At 47.3% G+C, this 7,737-nt stretch overlaps 1 protein-coding gene across 3 annotated transcripts in view; it reads right to left on the bottom strand.

Moving 5' to 3' along the window:
• The window catches only part of Ano10 (anoctamin 10), a 118,706-nt gene that overhangs the window by 68,693 nt on the left and 42,276 nt on the right, over positions 1-7,737 (bottom strand). The gene's annotated exons all lie outside the window — the stretch shown is intronic.

A 7,737-nucleotide genomic window follows, 5' to 3' on the forward strand; every position in this document is an offset into this window, starting at 1 on the left:
CTAGAACAGACCCTCAGCCAGGGTTGTCTCTCCTCTAGAACAGACCCTCAGCCAGGGTTGTCTCTCCTCTAGAACAGACCCTCAGCCAGGGTTGTGATGAGATCTCCTGGTTGCATGAGGGCAGAGGCTGAACAGGAAATCACTGTTCTGCAGAGCATTCCTGTATCACTGGTTACTCCAGCAGCTCTGCAGCGCTGCAGGAACACATGGGTGGCAGGTGCCATGAGCTGGGATCACAGACTCGGAGCTGCCTGCCAAAGAATGCAGCAAAGGGAAGCAGACAGACCTGGGGAGCGGTGGAAGGTGGGAGCTATCCTTATGTAAACAAGGAGACTCAGCAGGAGCTGCTGAGGTTCTCCCGTAGCTGAGAGCAAGAGCACAAGGAGAGAGGGAGGGAGGAAGGGAGAGAGGAAGAGGGGGAAAGGGAGAAAGGGAGGGAGGGAGAGAGGGGAAGGGAAGGAGAGGAGGGAAGGGAAGGGAGGGAAGAAGGGAGGGAGGGGGAGAAAGAACTGCCCAGAGAAGGCTGAGAAGAGGCAGTGACTGGTGGGCGTCCTCAGAGCTAGACCACCCTGCTCTCCACAGTGTATGATTCCCTGAGGGTCCACCCTGCTCTCCTGCTTCACAGCAGGACTCTCTGGGCTGTGAGATTCCCAGTGCTTACATTCTTACCCCACCTTGGTATATTTTCTGAAACCATGCTACTGTGAATAAAAAAATATCACTTCCAAAGTGAGGGGCTTGCCTTTGCCTATATTTTAGGGCAAGAAATATGTTAACCACCATAATACCTTAAAAATGCAAAATAATCTAAAAAATTGTCATCAAAATGTTACTTTAAAAAAGTGTGCACTAACCATAAATGTCGAGAGGTCTCTGGGTTGTCAACAAAACAAACATCTGCCATTCACACACAGACTAAAGGCCAACCCTCAAGACAGCAGTCCCCAGGAAGCCCATTCAGATGACACAAGGACACAAGCAATGCTTCAGATTCTGCATTGTGGGGTACATGCATGAGGAAGTGTCTTGTTGAGTCTGGAGTGCAGCTCATCATGCAGGGAAGCCATGGCAGAAGGAGGGGGCGCTGGCAGCTGAAGGAATGCAGCTGCTCAGTGGCTGCCTCCTTTCCCCTTTTTATTCAGGCTGGGACCCTAGCCCTCCATGGCGCCACCCACACTGGGGGCGGGTGTGTGTGTGTGAGTGTGTCCTCCTTCAATTGTACCTTTCTGGACACAGAGGTGATTCTAAATCCCAGCTGGATAGCAGTCAACACTAACCATTACAACCCCCATGGTGGTGGCTGGAAATCTGAGGCTTCAAGAGTAAAACCTTGACAGACTCTTGGCAGCAGTGTGAAGCCATAGGAGAGTGTGCCCAGGTTTTTATGACTTCCCTCTCATCACTTTAACTGTCATTTCCTTATCCTGTCTGACGGCAGTCTGTCTTTGTGGAGTCCTTCCAAAGGTTCTCACTGCAGTGACAGCTCTACTTTACCCAAAGGTTCTCACTGCGGCGATGGCTCTTCTACTTTAGCACATGCTTTCATCAGTTTTCATTTCATTTCATTAAATTATATCAATTAAAGTAACAAGAATGCCATGCAAAACCAAATATGTTTTGGTGGTGGTATCTCTCTTCATAAGCATTTAGCAAGCAGACTCTGTCCCCAGACCCTACATCCCATCTATATCTAGAAGCTGGGAGAGCTGCTATACCAGCACCCTCTGGCGGGCACAGGGATCAGCGCCATCTAGGGATGAGGTTAGAGAAAGGCCTCCTGCCACACTGGAATTTCTCAGGCAGTTCTGCAGATGCTTCCAAACTAGGATCATATCTTCTTAATATCTGGTATGTTTTAAGCATAAAATAAATATGCATCTGATGGAAGAACCCACCCTGCCTGCCTTTAAGCCAACCACAGAACACAGAGCAACATTTTAACTGGATAAAAAACTGAAGATGGGGGCAGCCCAGAATAAGACTAGAAAACATAAAAAATGACCAGCAAGGATAAACAAACAGAAGTAGGAAGACGGGCTGGGTGTGGTGACTCACACCTGTGGGCTAGCTCACAACCCTGTCTCAAAACCAAAGCACAAATGTTGGGGAAAAATCTAGCTCATGATTCCATCCAAAAGGACGCAAATAGAAGAGCTAGAACCCAACACATGCAAAACAAAAACCAAAAACAAACAAACAACAACAACAATCCCCTGGGAAGTGGAAACCATGAACAGTTGACTGTTGGCTCTTCCTGGTCAAGCTTGCAATTAAATTATCAGAATTTAATAAAGCCAACCACAATTATTTGTATTTCTGAAAAGAACAGTGTCAGCTGACAAATACCAAGTACTAATCTTTCTGCAGGTACTTCAATTTATCGCATCAAGCAGAGGTGTCCAAGGGCTGTCCAGTGCGGGTGCTGGGAGCTGAACTTGGGTCCTCTGCAATAGTGATGTGATCTTAACCTCTGAGCCATCTCTCCAGCTCCCACTAAACATGTTCTAAATTTACAGTGTATTCTTACAAATAATAGAATTTTAAGATTTTTGCCTAGAGGTTGTCTTAATATTCTTCCAAAAAGTACAGTCAGCAAGCTTACCAATTACCACTCTGAAATTCTTTCTCAGATAACTATCACAAAGAACATGGAGGGAGGAAAAAACCCTGTGATTTATTTGCCCTTGTACAAATTCTTAGTAAGAGCTGTTTCATCACTAGAAACCATTCATGAGGTGACTTGGCACACACCTGTCAGCCCCTGGGGATCTTTGGCCCTTGAGCAGGTCTGGGGAGCTCCATCTTGGAGAGGAAACAATGGAGATTAAACAGTTGTGTGAGCGTCCTGCTAGCTGCACAAAGGGCACCAGGTGTCCTACAGTAGAACAGGAACCAGGGCAGGTGGAAGGCAAAGGGGAAACCACTGAGAGTCTTTCCCATCACAGAGGACAGACATGATTAGAATATCATCCTGGGAGCAGACAGTGTGGATGCACCATCACTTCTGTGGGGCTGTTAACACGCCTGAGGTGAAGGGGTTGAGGGAGCAGGGCTTTGCTTTGGCTCATGGTTTAGAGGGTTTAGTTAATGGCTGCCTCACTCCGTTTGCTTGGGCAGAACAGCCTGGCAGCAGGAACATGAGGTAGAAGCTACTCTCTACTTCTTGGTGAACAGGAAGCAGAGAGAAAGGTCACACAGGAAGAAACCAGAACAACCTATCACGTGACTCCAGGAACCTATCTGCACTCAATTGGCCTCATCTCCAACCTTTCACCACTGCCCAGTAATGCCATTACATTGCAAACCTACTGTTTACAGCAGGGCCCTCCTAATCCCATGTCTGGAGACACCCTCACAGACACACCCAGGAGTGTGTGTCACTAAATCCAGTCAGTAAAGTTACTGTGCGTTACTGTGGGGCAAAAAGAGACAGCCAGAACACAGCAAGCCTAGTGGGGACTGGTTGTAAGTACCCAGGTGAGAACTGCTAAACTGCATACTATAGTCAGAAATCTGGAAATTGGGGTTCTTTAAAAACAACAGAAAGATTGTAAGGATATGTTTTTGTTTTAATCCTAGGTCTGGGGATATGGGGTTTCTTCATAGCAGTTGACTATGATTTGCCTCAGGCTCTAGCAGAGGCGTGATTCTGCCAGCTGCATCCCATCGGGTGCAATGCTTGGAATTCTGGGAATTTCTCAGAGGGTATATAAATGCTAGGGTCCAGAGAGCCGGGGTGGGTTGCTGATTGTTTGTTTGTGGGTGGTTGCAGTTTGTTAAGTAGCCTTCCACAAAAAAGAAAGAAGAAAAAAGGAGAGGGGAAGAGAAGGAGGACGGGAAATAATTAGATAACCTTACTGCGAAGTTCTAACTTGCGCCAAGAAACTCGATGCCCCTCATCAGCAAAACGTAGTCTAATGATAACATAGTTCCCCTTTCAGACCCCTGACTATTCAAGTACCTCTTTCCTTTCCTCCCTATCCTTTTTTTTTTTCCTCTCTTCTCTAGTGTTTAGGGTTGATGGAATGGAAAACGGGCAGAGAAGGGTGGACGAATGAACCCATAAAGTAGCAGAGAACAGCTACAGCACACTTAGTGATGTAATGTTTGACATGAGACTGACACGTGACTGACACTCTGCAGAGCACAGATGAGAAACAGCAGGACCCTGGCTCCAGCCAATACTGAGGGCCTGGACAGAGTCAGAACCAGCAACAAGGAGGGGTGAGTGGGGGCAGGGAAGGTTGGACTGAGGTTTGGAAGCAAACCCAGCAGGGAAGAAGAAGAAAGGGGAGCAAGAAACTAATATGAGAGCAAACTGTGACACAGTCAACCATCAAGACGTGAGGCTGGGGAGACACGCCATGGCCAGCACAGGCACACGCACTAATGCTGAAAGGAGAAATTCACAGAGCTCAGAGAAGGGAACCTGAGGTGCTCACTCAGCTACACTCTGACTCGGACATCTCTGCTGTGATGACCTGGTGAAGAACTGATGGTGACAGGGCTGGCACTGCTGTCACACCAGTCAGATCACACCCGTCTCCTGTCACAAGGACTCTGTGCTCACTCTCTCACACAAGCAGTCCCCCTCGGATCTCACCGTTACAGGTGGCAGCAAGCCCTGCTAACTCCAAACACTTGTCTCTGCAGGGCAGGCTGACACACCTCAATCCCGCTGAGGACAGGGTGGGTGCTCTAAGTGGTGGCTCAGTGACAGACTCCACAGTAACCACAGGACAGACACAGCAATCCATCATTGTGGCCCACCCTACTCTAGAGAGGGGGCAACACATTCAACAAAAGAGTTAAAGTAAGTAAATCCTGAACAGCTGTCTTCAGTGAGCTGACAATTTTATGACTGAAACTAGGAAAAACCCATCCTCTCTTAGCGTACTACATAGATGACCCGCAGTTCCGTTTCTAACCAGTAGGGGGCGAGTGCATCCTATAACTTACTTCTCCCATACCCACAAGAAACTGCTTTAAAAAAGTATTTTTCAAACTAGTAATTAAGCATGAACAGAGACAATGGATTCACTAGTCACTAGAACCTAAAATGCAGTCAATCTCCCAGTGAACTGTCGGCTCACTTTTGCCTTTACAGTGTTAGCATTCAGAGGGCTAGCATTTAGAGGTTAAATGGTTAGCATTTGGCATATCGGACTGATAGAACTGATACACAAGATAACGGGACATCATTCCACACAGGATTTGGACTGTGTGGCCCACTGCTGTCTCCACTGGTACTGTGATTCTGCACTTACAAGTGTGGCCCTCGGCTGGAAACAACATCAGAGACAAAAGGATGTCTCAGGCGTGAGGTGGCTTCTCAGGGGACTGTGGAACATGATCTGTGGGCTGATGTTCATGGTATTTCCAATAGCAAACTTTAACCCATAAAACGGTCACTATGTGCTCTCCCCTCATGCTCAGGTCTACTGTCCATCCCCAATAAATCTATTGCACAAAGCCGTGTCACGAGCCATGTCTCTAAGGGCAGCGCTAGGTGGCAGTAAGCACACAGACGCCACAGCAGCTTTCACTGTTGGCCCTGACGCGCTTGGAGGGTGCAGTGGATCCAACTCTAAAGAAATCCAAGCATCAGAAAGAAGCAGAAGTGTGGAAGTTATCTGGGGTTGGAGGTGTGAGGCCAGGAGACAAGTACAGCCGAGTTTATCACAGGGACTGTTTTCTAAAAGGTCTTTGCTCTGCAGCAAATCTTATCATATAAATACACTTAGATGTGAATGACTTGGAAGAGAAATGTAACATTTTAAATTGCTTCTTTATATCAATATGTTAAATTTTTATTTAAAACATAATTTATGTATTTTTTATAATTTGCTGTGGCTTTTTAGATGAGCAAGATTTTACTTAGAGACCATGAATAAATACATTAAAGTAAAACACGCTATTATCTGTGAAAAAGACATTTTCAAAAGCTAATAAAAGCCGATGGTGAAGCTCGCTTGTAATCCCAGCACCTAGACACAGAGGAAGGACAGTCAGGGTTCAGGGTATCCTCAGCTACACAGACACTTTGGGGACAGCCTGGGCTTCATGGCACCCTGTCTCCAAGAACCAAACAGCAACAAAAACCTCAGAAAATATTAAAACTACCTAGGCTCCAGGGGAAAACAGAGAATGATATAAATTAATGATTTTACTTTATAGAAAATGGATTACTTCCTTTCTTTAGAGTAGTTTGACCCAGTGGTGGTTCTTCGTTGAGTAGAACTGACAAGCAAAAGCTGTGCACAGCTGCGGGTCAGTGTGAATCACACACACATGACAGAGTGGTTGGCACGGCTGAGCTGACTCGCATTCATGTCGCTTAGCAGTTACCTTCTAACTCTGAACGGAATCTCAACATGACTTTATAAACTGACATGGCCACACAACCAACACCTAGGCTTTCTAATTTATTTCTAAATGCTCCATTTTTATTTATGGAGAGGCCATATGGCATGCAGCTATCTCAGTAGTGCTGCAGTAAAACTGGTTAACTTACTTTTTTTATTGCTGTAATGTTATATCTAACGTTTTTTCCAAGGTTGATTTTTGTACTGACACAGAAAAATACTTAAGTTACCAACCAGGGGGAGGGAACTCTCAGGTGTATGAGCACCAGCAACTGGAGCCTGGCAGTTTGCAGAGCTGCCCTGAGCCAAGGGTCACCCGAGCCAAGGCAGGAGCATCAGGCCCTGCATCCAATCAGAGGAGCATCCAACCCAGGGAAGCAGCAACATGGAGCCCACGAAAGCTCAGAGAAGGGAAGGTAGACACAGAGATGGCCACACTCACATCCTCCAGCTCGGACCGGTGCTGCTGTGCAGACAGAACGGCTGTCAAGCTTTCTGTGTCTCTCAGGACTCTCCTCCCTTCTGCTCTCTGTTAAGCACTCGCCAACCAAGAAACCACCTGGCAGCCAGGTCCACCTTTCTCGTGGCACTGAGGATCACAGTGGTTGGGAAAGCATCCTCCATGCAAACTGTCTTCCAGCGCCCAGCTGACCTCTTCTGTACCAAGGTGGTTTGAAGCCCATGCCCAAAGCCTGGGTAACTCTGGCCTCAGTTAAAAAAGAAACAAGCGGCAAAGCTGCACAGCATTTCTGGCATCACACAGGCTCCCATAGCCCCGCTGAGTGGCTTCTATAAGCCCAGGCAGCCTTCAGGTCTTTTCCTTACCCTCTCTTCAACAGGTAATAAACCTCGCAAATGGCTCTTCAAAATATGGTTCTATACCCGAAACTCAACACCAACATACTGGCACCCACCAGGGCCATCTTTCTTCCTTCCTGCTCAGTGGTGTCTAGAAATTATTCTCCTGAATGCACACTGTACCCATGGCATCCACAGTGAGCACATGCGCACACAGTGAACACACACACAATGAACATAAACACAGCACACACAGTGAACTCACACACAATGCACACACACAGTGAGCTAACATGCAGTTAGCACACACAGTGAGGTCACACAGTGAGCTCACAGCATAGGACAGAAGAAAGGGGACCATGGAGAAAAATCTCTTCAGCCTCCAAGTGGGACATTGAAAGCCACAACTTCACTTTCTTGGGTCAACCCTGACCCAGAGCTTTTGGGTGTGCTACTCTACAGTCTACTGTGGCCTCCCTTCCCCCCAGCCTGGAACCTGCCTGCTCAAGGGTGGAGCTACCGGCTCATTCGTCCTGCCACGCCCACTGCTGGAACCTGCCTTTGCTGCCTGGAG

Source organism: Mus caroli, chromosome 9 (genome assembly GCF_900094665.2).
Source record: "Mus caroli chromosome 9, CAROLI_EIJ_v1.1, whole genome shotgun sequence".
In the NCBI taxonomy this organism is placed as follows: Eukaryota; Metazoa; Chordata; class Mammalia; order Rodentia; family Muridae; genus Mus; species Mus caroli.